Source organism: Cupressus sempervirens, chromosome 6 (assembly GCF_028749045.1).
Source record: "Cupressus sempervirens isolate cs-2001-9-10 chromosome 6, ASM2874904v1, whole genome shotgun sequence".
Lineage (NCBI taxonomy): Eukaryota > Viridiplantae > Streptophyta > Pinopsida > Cupressales > Cupressaceae > Cupressus > Cupressus sempervirens.
Window position 1 is genome coordinate 543530621 of NC_143123.1, and position 15998 is coordinate 543546618.

Sequence of the window (15998 nt, forward strand, 5' to 3'; positions counted from 1 at the left end):
AATAAAAAAATAAATTTTGTTGTGTTTTGAATTAGTTAAGCTGGTTAGACATGAGATTTTTTATTCCAAAAATACTAAAGTAGAAAATTAATAATTATTTATTTATTTAGAATAAAAATACCCAAAAATATGTGTCACATCCAAGCATGAGTCTACTTCTTCTATCTAAAATATTATTTAAAAATATTATCATTTGATTTTGATTAAGGTGGTTAGACATATGTCTACTTATTTTTGTGGCAAAATTTTTGTACTATTGCATTAAATTCACAATTTTGACCAATCAATTTTTATTTTTTCAAATAAGGTCTAGTATTTTAGAAACTAAATTAAATTTCCTAGAGATTTTTATGTTTCAAATTTTTTATATAAAGTTTATAACAAGTAGAAAATTGCAAGTCAACTTGACATAACCCTGATTTACTAATTGTTTATTGTCACTTAAGAGCATATTTTGGTTGACCATGATCTTGCACATACCCTCCTCATAAATGTATTTTGAAAATATAAAAGACATGGCTTCTTCTTCTTGCTTCTTCTTTCTTTCTCCTTCCTTCTATTTCTTTATATTTTTTGTTGTTTCCTTTTTCTTCTTCTCTTCTTCTTTCTTCTCAACTGATTTTCTCTTTTACTCTTATGATTCACTCTTTTTTTTCTCTTCTTCATCATTAGAGCTAGAGTAATCAATAATATTGCCAACAATGTTTGGCCTAAGATCCTTGAAATGATCTTCTGTGAGATTTAATGTCACCTTTGTGGCACCAACTTGCATGGTATCAGTCCCAATAGATATTTGCAAAGTTAGCTATGTCATCTTGGTGTCCTTAACTTCCATTGTTGTTGTTGGTGTACTCTTCTCATTAGACATATGGATTACCTCCTAACCTCGTGCTTTGTTCTTTGACTTTGGGTCTAGAAGTCATGTATTTTACAATGGCTTATCATGCCTCCTTGTTTACCTCTTTTTAATTACCTCCCATCTAAAAAATAACTCTTCTCTTTATTTCTTAGTAAGGGCTCAATACCCTTCATTATATCCTATGTATCTTCATCACTATTGACTTCGCAAAGCTTCTTGATCATATTTTCTCTAGTAATTTTGTCCTTATTGATAACTCTTCTTCTCCTATTTACCACTCTATCATATAGATCCTTTGGTATCTTTCTCTAAATATCTTCAAATCTTTTATTATTCATAATCATATTCCTAACTACAACATTTTCTTGTTGTAGCCTATCCATATTGCTATACAAACTAAAATACTTATTTAATTGAACAAAATTGTCATCAATAATGATTTCAATATTTAAATTCTCTACCTTTAGCTTCTAAGGCTTCTTCCTATCATTTGTCCTTTCTTCTTCAGCTACTAAAACTATAGGTCTATCATATGTTTCTTCATCTTCAAATTCATCAAACTCATCTAATTTAGCTATCTACAATATCTTTCTTCTCTTTCTAGGGTCACTTGACAATTGCTTGGTCCTTTTCTTGTTGGGTGACTCAAGCTCATGATTTACCTTCTACTACATGTACCTCCTCTTCATTAGTCTTCTTTTATGGATGTATGACAATTGGTTACACTTGTGCTACTACGTTATAAGGGACAATAGGTACCTGTGAAGTAGCTCTTACTACTATCACTCCCTTGGAGGGTCCTACTATGGCAATAGGTGTTGCTTCCAATACTTCTATTTGTGCCCTAGCCTTCATTTCCAAGGATATACCCTTTACCTCATTAAATAATTCTCTGGTTGTACCAAATTCCTTAAAGATAGCTTCTATCTTCTTATCCACCTTTTTCTTAATATGTTTTCTATAAAATTCATTATGAACTTCTTTCATATTTTCCTCATAAGTGCCTCATCTAGGGAATTCCTTATCCTTCTAAAGTTCTAGGATTATCCTTGCATATCCTTCTACAAGATCTTCACTCATTTCATAGCCCATAGTGTCTACAAACTTAACTCTGGGTTCAACTTCTTTTGTACATGTGACATCAGTTTCAACCATGAAACCTATGTCATCCTTGTACTTCTTCACTAGTGATTGAGAGATCCTAAATCTCTTCTTCATCTTAGAATAAAAACTCTTCATCATCTTGGTTATGTCTTCAACAATTCTTTCTTCTAATTGTCTCCTATAATGGTAAGTAATCAAATTCACTACGTACATTTTTCCATTCCATTCATGATCTTGGAAACTTTTTGATACCTTGCAAAAATAAGTGAGTTAACAGTGATTCAAATTTAAAAACTGTACTCTTTGTCATTTTCAGCTTCTTGATGTTCTCAAGCAACTTTTGTTTCACAATTTCACACATATAATATTGCTAGTTATTCTTACATCATCTTCCTTAATGAGATCACTTCTCATGTTCTTTCCATCTTATTTTGTCTTCATATTGGTCTCAACCAATTTCTTCACATTGTTCTCATTCACTAGATTGGTCCCTTGATTGCTTAATCTAGTCAACTTGAGGATCATGTCATTACCAATCATGAAAGGGATGTCTCCTCCATAAAACATTCCTTCGTGGATTCTTCTCAAAATAATTCTACTCTAATCATGGTTTTCAAACTCTATCTAGACATCCACTTCCTAACATTCAGCTCTTCCAAGTGTTGAAAACCTTTTTTCAATGATAAATCATTGTTACACATCACATCCATATTCTTGAGAATATCATTATCACCAATGGAATCAAAATTGCAACAACTATATGCCATAACATCTACCACATGAAATTCATTTTGTGAAACTTGAAAAATTTCTCCAAAAGGATCATCTTCAACTAACAGAAATGAGTGTTTCTTAAACTTGTACCTTTACCTCTCATCTCACATCATATACAATAGGGTTTTCCATCTAAAGTGATTCAAGAATTTTGAAAATATAGCTTAGAAACTCCATAAAATACCTAAAAATTTTGTAACTAAGGATTTTCTTACTTCACACTATGAATGTTTCAAATTTGCCTTTACTTTATTGTCAATCACTCTTTATTACTTTGTAATTCTTCAAATGATCGAATGGTACTCAAAATCTTGTTTTCATCCCTTAAATATTTTCAATTTGAACTTCACCTTGATTGTGCATCTACCCAATTTTATAAAAGTTGTTCTCTATTTCACCAGCAAATTTATTTACATCTATCTAGCCTCATATGATCTCCAAATGACTTGTGCTCTTAACCTGATCTTCCTTAGAATCTTCTAATCCTTCCATTAAATTTGCAACTTGTAACTCAATAGCTAACTTTTGTTCCATCTTTCTAATGTTTTATCTTTGATAGAAAAGTGTTTAATTCAAATAAGATGAACTAAACACAATAACTGACACAATCTCTCATCAAGTGCATCGAAATATTATTCTCCTAATACCACATGTGAACTTGATGAATAATTTTCCTTCAAAATACTTCCTTGAATTCTTCAACATGCTCTTTAAGTTCCTCTTTCTAATTACTATTTCTACTATCATTCCTTTTGTCATTTTGATGCAAGAGCATCCTGGGTTGTATTACAATACTACTTATATTTGTTCATTCAGCTAGTTTCTATTGAGTGCCAATTTCTACTAAATTCCAAGTACTATCGAGTTCCAGTTATTGTCAAGTGCCACTTACTGCCAAGTGTCAATTTCTACCAAGTTTTAGTTAATGCCAAATTCCACTTACTGCCAAGTTGTCCAGTGTTGGCCAAGTGTTCCATTATGGGTTGTGTGAGCTTGATATTTGTTGATCATCAGTTCCTTCTTTATCTGGTTGTCAATGATCTATTTCTAGTTGTAGTCAGCCTTTGCATTTAATTTTCTTATATGTATTTAATCGTCATTGCAAGCCAACTTGTGCCTTAAACATGTATTCAATGTAAGGGTTCATTTAGTTTGTAACTTGCTAGGCTGAATTTTGGCTTAGTTGGGTATAAGTAGGGGGCTTGTAGAGTCTTGGTTCATTATTCAATGTGGGATCTAGCATGGAGAGGATGAAGTAGCTGAGTGAGTGAATTTTTTCTGAGTGTGTGGATAGAGCACTAAATGCAAGGCAGTTTACACCTGGATCTTGTGTAAAGTTTAAGAAGGGTTAGTAGTTCTAGCTTGGGAAACAAGGAGATTGCTTGGTGTCTTGTGAGCACAAGTTTATATTTTTCTTGGAGGTTACAACCAAAGTGTGGATCTATATTAGGTAGGGTTTGGGTTGAATCTTGAGGGATCTTGTAGAACTATTACTTCCTTTTTATTTGGTTGTAATTGGGAAGGCCTTATAGGCTGACACATTGCATGTAATCAGTTATTTTATGAATAATGAGTTTTTTTGGCTATCAGATCTTATTTCTTGCATTGTGTTTCTACTATGTGTTTATTTACTAGGGTTTAGGACACCACCTTTAGGGATTCTTATACCTTTCACTATGTCAAGTTGTATCCAAGTGAAGGTTTTCCTTAGCATGTAGACAAATCAATGATGTTGAGGTAGTTTTCACTAGGACCTTGGATTGGGAGAAGTTTATTTGAGAAGATCTTGATCTAGTGGTGATATTTTTGAGGACCATTTGCTTCAAGATTCCTAGTTTGTGATTCTTGGTGTGGGGTGATGGATTGTGATATGACCTAAACTTGTAGATGGATTGATGGATGCGAAGATAGAATGTTGATCTTGTTGGACCATGATCATAGAGAGTTTGCATGATGTGTATTGCAAATCTATTTTCTTGTACTTGTTGGTCATTCTTGGTTGTTTGTGCAAGGTGCCAGGTTACAATTTGACTTTCAAATAATTCAAGTTCTCACAAGGTGCATGCGAGAGATTTGTTAAAGAGGCTTTCTGAAGATCTGGGAAAATTCTTCTAAGAAGATTAGACCCTAGGATGATTCTGAATCCTTGTAATGTTATGGAGAAGAGGATTAATGAGGTGATTCCTTGAGTTGATGTTGTTGTGGATGATTATTTCTCTAAAAGAGTTGAAAAATAGAGGAACAAAATTGTATGCTACTAGATTTGTAGTTTACTAATCTAGAAGTGAGTTCTCTAGCCAATTAGAAGACTTGTTCAAGAACAAAGAGAACATGGAAATGTTGATAAAGTGGTTGGTTTTGTTGATCAGTTTGTGTAGTCTGAGGTGAAACATGTAGATCAACTTGTGGTTGTTGCTGAAAAGTTTCCCAATCTTGTTGATGCTAGGATGGAGATTTGTTTTCATGATTAGTTGGTTGAGTTTGACATGGAAATTTCAAAGCATTTGGTCATGGATAATCAAGTTGTTGTGAGTGATGATTTATATGATGTAGAGCATCCTTTTGTAGGCAATGAGATCAATGATAGTGGAAGTTTGGAACTTGTTGGTGATGCTGGTGTAGAGTTGGTTTGGGATAGACATGTTGGTGTTATGGATGTGGAGTTTTATGTTCTTTTCAATAACATGGATTTTGGTGATCAATTGCATACCCTATTTGGGGGTTACATTGTTGTTTAATTTATTCATGTTGGAAAATACGTTGATTGGTTGATGGATGTGTTTGTTTGCTTGGCTTGATGGATTGGCAAGGCTGGGGTAAAGATGAAGTGGAAGTCTAGTTTTCATGAAGAAATAAAGTCTAGGATACAGTTTTCTTTGTACCCTAGGAGTTTGATGCAGGAGCATCCAAGATTGCCATGTAATCCTACTTATTTTTGTTCATTCTGTCAGTCACTGTCAAGTGCTAGTTACTATCGAGTTCTAGTTATTGTCAAGTGTTCCAATATGGGCCAAGTTAGCTTGATATTTGCTATTGCTCAATTTTTTCTTTGACTGATTTTTTAGTGATTGGTTTCTTATTATAGCTAACATTTGGATTTATTTTGGTTATATATATTTAATGGTTTTTGTAAGCCAACTTGTAACTTAAATATGTATTTAATATAAGGGTTTATTTAATTTGTAACTTGCTAGACCAACTTCTGGCTTGATTGGGTATAAGTATGGGGTCTTGTGGAGTCTTGAGTTATTATTCAGTATGGTATCCAACATGGAAAAGATGGAGTAGTTGAGTGAGTGAATTGTTCCTAAGTGTGTGGATAGAACACTGAATGTGAGGTAGTTTACTCCTAGATCTTGGGTAAAGTTTGAGAAGAGATAGTAGCTGGGACTTGGGAAACAAGGGGATTTTTTGATGTCTTGCAAGCACAAGTTTAAATTTCCCTTAAAGGTTTCTACCAGAGTGTGGATTTGGACTAGCTAGGGTTTGGGTTGGATTTTGAGGGATCTTGCAAAACTATTACTTTATTTTTATTTGGTCATGACCAAGAAGGCCTTACATCTTGACACATTGCATGTAATCAATTATTTTATGAATATAGAGTTGTGTTTGGTATCAAATCTTACTTCTTGCATTGTGTTTTTATTGTGTGGTTATTTCCTAGGGGCTAGGACATCATCTTTGGGGATTCTCCATCCTTTTATTGCATTAGGAATCTATTGTTGTTTCTTTTGTAGTTTTGGTTTCTATTGATGTTCCTCTTGTCCATTCTATAAAATCTTACTATGTGTCCAAAGTTATTGCATAACTGACATATAGGTGTACCCCTTCTCTGATTAGGTTTATTCTGATTGACCAGTGATTTGTAATTCCTCGTAATGTGTCCAAAGTTGTTACACTTATAACACACTATTTCCATGATTTTAATCCCCTATATTTTTTAAACTACTAGAATTAGGGTTGAGTTAGTTTGATGTTAGCTCTCTGTCTAGATTTTCCTTGAGGAACTTCTCTTCTCATCTATTCATTTGTGTGCACCTAGGTGGGCATTCAAAAGTAATCTATTTATTTTTTCATATCAAGTGATGAGGAAAAGCGAGGGTTATTCTATGCATTTCCTAGATGAGAAGGAAGTTTGTTCTAAAACCCTGATACTTTAATCAAATATTCATGGTGAAGACATGATACATTCAAAAGGAAGATTGTACTCATATTTAGAACAAAAGATGATAGAGAACATTGAGGACTGAGGCTTAAAAATGATATGTAGATCGTGAGAACAAGCTAGAAGCAAGAAAAATTGAATTTGATAAAAAGTGAGCATTGAAAGATGCATAGATGGTGAAAGAACCAAGCTAAAGTTGGTATGACTCTTGTTACAATCCAATCGACAACTTATATTTAATATACACATCTACATTACAAAGTTAACAAGTCAAATGGTTCAAGGATTTAATTTAGATCATCATATTCAGATGAGATCAATGGATGGCATTTTAAAATGAAATTATAAGTATTCAATGATGCATCTCTCAGCTATTAGATCTCACAAAGAGACATGGTCATCATCATGTCACTTTTGAATTTGCATGATTGATAACCATAACGACATAATGATGATTCAACACGTGTCCCTATGGATCATTTCCTTTTATAGCTAGTAAGGTATCAAATGAGGTGAAAGTTATCTTTATTTGATTATTTCAATATGAGATAAAGTCAAGGTTATGAAGAGATTATTTTCACTATTGATCTCTGGATCAATAGGCGTTCGTCATTATATCGTTATAAAAAGTTGCTCAATCATTAATCATGGTGACATAGTGATAGAGAAACACATATCTTGATGGGTCCATCACTTTTTGCAGTCATTAGATTATCTAGGAAATGAAATAGTGCCACTTGTCTGCCACAATGTGCATAGCTAGAAAGTGAACCCACACTACAAAGTAAACAAAGGGTTAAGATCTTTTATCACTACCATCAGATTAAAAATAGATCAATTTTCATCATTATGTGGCTATAAAGAGTTATGTGCAGAATAATCTTAGTGACATAACAATGATTCAACATGTGTATCTAGGTGGACCTGTGGAGAAAGTCATAAAGGAGAATGGTTGGGTTTTAACCATGATCATTGGTTTAAGATTGATGACCAAAATTCAAAATTGTTGTAACCATTGTATTATGAATTATACAAACTTGGCGCGAAATAGTAGAATAGGAAGGAAATGAAGAGTTTAACAAGGTTTTCTTAATCCACATGAAGATGATTGATTTTTAGGTGTTCTTATAGCTACAATGGGATCAGGATATCATCAAGAATGATGTCACATGTCTATACCATGTTGAAAATTAGATATTTTTCATGTATTATTCATATTTTCTTTCTATTTTGTGATTTTTGCTCTACCATAATTGAGGAATGACAGAAAACTATAAATTTAATTTCTTTTGATAATATAGAGGAGGGGAAGCTTAATGGTGAATTGATCTATAATTCCATTTACCCTATTTGCTTGTCATGTTTTGTGGCCCATACATAGAGTAGTTTTGCATTAAGAGCTAAAAGAAAATCATGTATGATTATGTGAATAATTAGATGAATTCCATCTTGCCTAAATTGTTTGTGCCTACAAATAATTTGGTTATCCTTTATTGCTCTCAGGTCGAGAGCTTATAATGTCAAAACTTCTGATCTCATAAAAATATAGTCATTGCATATCATCTCAAATCATAAGGGAGGTGTACCTAGTAATTTAGAGGATAGTGACAAAATACATACACTTACCCATTTTTTGGTAAACATTTTGTCTCTCCAAAACATTGGGTATCAAAAATTCAGGTTATAAAATCTAATAGGAGGACAAACTATTAACCAACACACACAACATTTCTTCTTGGTGCATTAGCTCCTTCTTGGATCTCCTTCTTTCATTACTTGTAGGGTTAGTATTCCTAAGCATTCTAGAACTATTGTCATTATTACTATCAAGCTTAGGTTTCCTACAATCTACTAATTTATGTCCAATTCCATGACAATTATAATAGTATAAATTAGTAATATGCTTAAAAGATGTACATGTGCAATCTCTCTTCATATGACTAACTTCATTACATATAGAACATCTACCTCTTAATTCATGTCTTCTTTAGGTGGTTCAACTTGCTCTATTTGTTTTCATTCATCATATTCTTCAAGTTGAATTACTTGCTCAACTTCATTAGGTACTTTTGAAGACTTCTTTGGTTCAAAACTATTTTGATCATTCTCCTTAGGGTCAAGGTTTTCAATAACTAGATCTAGTTCATTTCTAGCTTTATCTATCTTTGTAGGTTTTTTCAAAGAAGATATCCAAGACTATTGATAACAGATTGTTACATGTATGAGAATGTGTTTCAATCATTGTTTTGTCACTGATTTTAAACCTGCTAGTTGCTAGTAAGATAATTTCTTAAATGATTTGAGTACTGTCATTTGTTTGATTGATGAAGATGATTTGATTAAATGAGGTAACAATAGCACCTAGAGGAAAGGTTGAGTTATGATATGAAAAAGGAGTATAAGGATCAATTAAGATAGTGATATTATAATGCATTAATTATCTACTTAAGGTTACAAAGGATGGATACATTGATTAAGTTTAGAAGAACAAGTAAAAATGAATTAAGTTTACCAAGATTAACAATCTGCATAGTAGGTGTTGAGCAATGTTAGTTGGAGCCAAGAAAAAAATTAGTTAGAGTTGAGCAAAGTCAAATTTTAGTGTATATCAAAAGATACAGTGTAAGCTAAGTAAAGTTTAGTTGATGTCAAGCACCAGTAAAATTTAGTTTGTGTCAAGTGATTTGATAGTGGATGTTGACCAAAGCAGCTATGTTGACCATCAAAAGCAAGTTGATGTTGATTGTCAACATTATAAGAAAGATCGTGAATTCACTGACTCTGAGCTGACAAGTTTGATATCTTGGATTGTGTGAACCATGTGCTAGATAAGCTTAATGATCTAGTGGCATAGAATTCAAGATGAACCATTTTGAGGTGAATGCAAAGCGAATTGAAGGAGAAGTTTCTAGAAGGGAATAAAATGAAAAGATGGGTAGATTCATTAAATCCAACATAATCCTACCTAACCCTAAAATGGACGATGGAGGATGAATAAAAAAAGATATTGATTTTTCATTTGTAGAGATGGTTGGTTAGAAGAAAAGGTTGTTTTGTGTGAGAACCTAAGGAAGACAAGGAGTCTAGGGTATTGTTTCATTCTATGACCAAAGAGAAGAGACTACTATTGGCAAGAAAAGAAAGAAGGCTTAAGGGTATGGATGCTTGAAGGGTGAACAAGCTATTAGAGCTGCAGTGTGTGAAAGCCAAGCAAAACGGAGGATTGAAATAGAGATCTATAATCTGCAAGTGTGTTGTAAGTTTTTATCAGATCAAGCCTTACTATTACTCTTTAATCATTATACTAGTCTAAGGTAAATCCTTTAAATTAAGGTTGACCTAATAGTCATTTGTAAATCCTTTAACTGGATGACATTCCAAGTGAATGATCTAAAGTCCTCTCACAAGGCTCACTCCTAATAGGGTGATTGAAATACTCTAACTAGATTACATTTAACAATATGCATTGTAACCTTTAATAGGGTTGGCCTTTCATAGGGCATCACTTCAAAAGAGTGAGAATGAGTACCATGTTACTGGTGGTTTTTTCCAAATTGGATTTCCATATAAAATCATTGTGTCAAATGTATTATTGAATATGTTATGTTTCATGCTTATATTTCTACAAAGTTGATTTGATAGTAACCTACAAGTTTAAGTGATTGTATGATCTAATGGATGCATTTTGATGAATATGTTTTATGGATATGGGTTCACTAAGCTATGAAAAGTGTTATTTGTAAATATAGACCTTGGATAACTGATTCACCCTCCCCCACCCCACACACACAGTTATTCTAAAGAATTCCAACACAAGACCCATTTTATCATAAGAAGGTCTCTAAAAGAATTGTTGTTCATCAATTTTCTTACTATTAAAATATAACTTCTCCAACTATTTCATAGCATGAGTCAATTCTCCTTTCACAATAGTATTATACTTCTCTAATTTTTCATGCTCTAACATGATAGAATATAATTCAAATGTCAATTGAGTCAGACGAGATCTTAGATATGCATTCTTAGATTTCAAATAAGATTCAATCTTGCTATCATCTTTCTTCAAACTCAATTTTAGTTCAAAATTATTCAACTCATGTTAAAAATCTCATTTTCTTTCTTAACGGTTTCTATCTCATCACTATCACTAGTCTTCTCTCTAGGTTCTTTTCTAGATTTAACATCATCAATCTTATCTTTCTATTTCCCAATGAAATATTTTGTATCTGCATACCTTTCTTATAGGTTGTATCTTTCTTCATTAAGAAGATCAATTTTCTCAAGGGCTTCATCAAGATCCCTCTTTAACTATTCCATATCCATAGGGATTTTACTCAAGTTGTTAAGGCTCTTATGAGTAACTAGGATTTGATATGAATTGTTATAAATAGATAATAATGAGAGGGGAGGGGGGTGAATAAGTACTCTACAAACATTTTCTTGCAACTAGATATTATTAATTACATTATAACATTCATATGAAATTAAACCAATAATGTTGAACATTGAATAAATCCATACATAAAGAGAACTCATAACACCATATCTTTTTAACTAGGGAAATCTTGGCCAAGGGAAAACACTAGTGGGGATGACACCCACTAAATGATCCACTAAAAAAAATCATTTTAAGGATATTGACCTTGTTAGGAGTCTATGAAATACATATAGTGTCTTAGTCCTTGTTAGAGGACTATGCCCTATTAAAGCCTTAACCTTGTTAGGAGTTGGTAATACAATTACAAATGTATGTGAGAAGAGCCCATTGCCCTAACATGGGATTATATAATATCGTATCTTTCTACAAAGATATAGATACAAAAACCTCTTCACTACTAAATGTTACACTTCACATATCTCTAATATTTCAACACAATTTGTGTCACATAGCTTTCACATAAATTCACATATCATATACATAGTTCACATTTACAACAAATACTTCACAAGTAATGATTTCTTACTTATACCTTTCTTTTTACAAAACTTTGTTTAGTCAACTTTTATGTTTTCAAACATTTGGATAAATATAAAATTAGCTCACACTAATGTAAGGTTAACATCTAAGATGTCATCCCTAATTAGTTAAGAAATTATTTTATTCCTAGAATAATTCCTAAACCCACAATTAATTTTATTCTATTATACTCTATTCTACTATGTTCTTTGTCTTTATTGGCAATTGACCTATAACTTGTTTTGTACTGCACGTATTGATTTGCGCTCTTGACCATATCATCATGACTATCCCTATTGTTCTAACCTAACTACACACATGCCAAATGTCTTTGTAGACTTTTTAATATCAAAAACTATCTCTACATTGATATTAAAACTATCTAACACTTAGACAATTTTCTATCTCTGACCATAGAATCTTCAACTATACATTCGACCTTCCATTCCATAATTATATGATTATGTAAATGACAACCCTTACTCATCCTACTTACCCATATATCAAAGTGTTATTTTGATGAAGGGTGTCTTCCAACTCACAACTAAAAACACAACAATATGGAGACAAAATGCTACATAAAGGATCCATTAATACTTGATATTCATTACAATAGTCTCCAAATGAGTGAACTCCAAATTATTACAATATGAGAAGGCTTCCAATAAGAAAGCCTACAAACTAAGAGCTTCTAACTATCTTGCACAAATATTGAAATAATTTTTATTCCATCTTAGAAATTTGTTCTTTTAGATATTTGAGGTTAGATATAACATAGAACATTCTAGACTCTTCATTACAGTCTCATGTCCACCATTTTTTGATGTTTCCCATAAAGTTGTCATCTAAGAACCACATTTTCTCACATTTAAAGGGGTTTTTTATTAGTTTATTATTTTCCTCAAGTGATTTCCAGCCTGATTGGGAAATGATCTCAACTAGCATTGGGGAGGATAGATAAATATATTTCATAAATGAAACTTTGAGGTCTCCCTTGAATATGAACCTATGTAGTCTCTCAACTATGTGGCTAAAGCCTAACCTTCTATTATTCCACATGTATAATCCATTGGTTAATGGAAAATCAAATAATTTTTCTTTCCTAAACCAATTTTCAAATTGCATCATTGATTATGATAATAATTGTGATACTCTATATTTTTCTTCTATAATTAATAAGGTATTGAAATCCCTACCTATCTAGAAGTTAGATGTTTGGTGATTTTTCATAAATGTGTTCATTTTCTCCCATATAACCTTCTTGTCTTTTGTAGGTATTGGTCCATATACATTTATAAGAATTAATTTAATGTCATTTCTAAAACTTTGAATTATTCATCCTTTCCAATAATTCGATGATGTAATCTTTCTTTATTTAATCTTTCTAGGGTCTCATAGTATCTGAATACCTCCTCAAGCCCCAATTGATTCTATCATATATGATTTTTAGACTGCAAGTTTCTTGCTAAATATTTTCCCTTCTTTATTTAACATAGCTTCCTAAATAAGAATTAGATCTAAATAAAAGAGTGCTAGGTTCGGCTTGACCAAGTGGTTCTTGTTAGGAATATTAAGTCCCATAATATTCCATGTAGTGATCCTCATTTCTTTGTGGAAAGGAACTTCCCCTTCCCAACTTTTAGGACATGCCTTTAATTTTCTTTTGATTTTGTTATTTACATGTTGTTGCTATGAGTTCAACAAGTGATTTCCTTCCTCATTTTTATAACTATCTACCACATCTTGGTTTTTTTATGCCTCCACAATTGACCTTGATACCTAGTTTATTCATATTCTCATTTTCATTTTTAAGGTTGTTTCCACTAGATTCATCTATAAAATCTTCTTCATATTTTTAATTTTTTTTTAGTTATTGTTCACTAAAGTATCTTTTTCCTATATCTATTTCAATAAATGTTCTGTTTGACCATCATTTGAGTTTATCTTTTTGTTTTCCTTATTATATTCTTCTAATTCATGTACTAAATTCTTACCATCCTTGAATTGTATCTTTTTCTTCTTGTCCTTCATTTTCAGCCTCACTATTATTGTCTATCTTTCATTGAGTTTGTTAAAACAAGTTTCAACCTCTTTTGGTATGAGTTTTTTGTTATGGTTTTCTATTGTTCTATCCTCATCATTCTAAAATGTATTTTTCTCAACTCAAAGGTATTCATTCCATTTGTTGGAGTTTTCCAGAACCTATAAGATTTCCTTTTGATTTCTTTTCTCCTTTTCATTACTGTTATATGTTCCAATTGTTTAGATGATGCTAGAGGTATATCTCTCCTTTCTTCCCCATTGACACTCTCTTTTGTAAGTGATGTTATATCATTGTTTACTTTCTGTTCTTGTATCAAAGAATATTTTTCTTCATCTTCCATGTCATCAATCTCTAGAGTTTGATGTTTTCTTTTTGTATTTCATTACTTCTTTGATCTATTGTTATATCTTTTTCTATCTTTATCTTTCCCTCTTCATGTTGAATATCTTCTTGCAAAGGTTGATTTTCTGATGTTATTTTTTTTTCTACATCATCCTCTTTTATAATATTTGCAGTCTTCTTTGTGGTATTATCTATGTTTGTGAATCTAGTAGTATTTTCTTCTTTCTCCGCATTGGTTTTTTTCTTACTCTAATAATATCTAGTTGTTTCTTTACTCCTTCTAGACTCTCTTCTTGAGTTTGCTTTATGAAATGTTTAGTCTTTTGTAAAAGAGCTAGGAATATAAAATGCTGATTTTATTCATTCAAATTTTCTAGATACATTTGGATACATATAGAATTGATACTGAATGTTATATGCATTGATGTCTAAGCATCTTTATATAGCCTTATTTTCACTTATAACTTCTAACAACTATACATTTAACTTATTTATTTATTTAAACTAAGCTTAGAAATTAGCCTGATTAATGTAATAAAATTAACATTCCCCCTTATTACATTAATCCAACAAATATAACATTCCCCCTTATTAGAAACTAACCTAATTAATATAATACCTAATTAATGTAATAAGTCCAACATTCCCCCCTTATTATATTAATCCAATAAAAGTGAAAGCCTTCACCAATATTATTCCACTAGAAACTTTCATGAAGCTCATTCACCAATCCTTGAAAGTAGATCTCTCTCTGCAACTTTAGATTACAAATCCTAATCCTAAAGTTGCCCTCATATCCCAACTTTAGACTACAAATCTTGAAGTTGTCCCCATAGTTACTCCAAAATTTCACATCTCCATGGAGTGTGCCTGATACCTCCTTTGGTGTTGTACATGAGACACCTTTCCTCTGAAAGTCCACATCTCCTCCAAGTGTGTCTAACACCTCCTCAAGTATCATAGAAACAATCACCACTAATATTTCATGGATGCCTTTCCTTTGAAATTCAACATCTCTTCTAAGTGTCTCTAATGTCAATCTTCAAATCTTGCCCTCCCTTCATTCTATAGAAGGGAAATCATGCAGCCAAGCCCCCTCTTTTCTTCAGGGACACAAATCTATCAAGTCCCCTCTTATCTTCAAGGATGAGTTTTCCAAGCCCTGACTTTATAGGGACACAAATAGGTGCCTCTCACACAGTAATCATATCTAAGCAAGAAGCTAGCTTGAGATGATAAAAATCCTCCAACCTCCATTTCCTCTAGCCTCCTATTTACTTCTATTATTTATAACAAAAATCTTGTAGCTTTTTCACCAACCTACATACAATATCCCATAGATCTTTTTCAATCAAAAGCAACTATATCTTAATTTTCCATGTGTAGAACTCAATACCTTCAAACTTAGCAATAGTAGTCATTTTATCCATTTTCTTCTTGATTGCTTTGAAAGAAAATCAAGAAACTTAAAAAAATGTACAATAGAAAAGTGAACACTCTTTACAAAATTTCAAATGAAAATGCATCCAATGCTATAGGAAATGGTTCTCCAAGTTTACTGGCATATGAACCAAAGCAATTTGCAAATTATGAAAGGCCAAGGAAAATCTCTATTATAGAAACATCACATACCCTCCAAATTGTTGATCTCATAGAATACTAGATAGACAAATGGTAGCATTCTTCGTGTTCTTATTGTGAAAGAGAAAAATAAATAAATTTAATGATGCTTCTCCCTTCACTTTCCCATAAT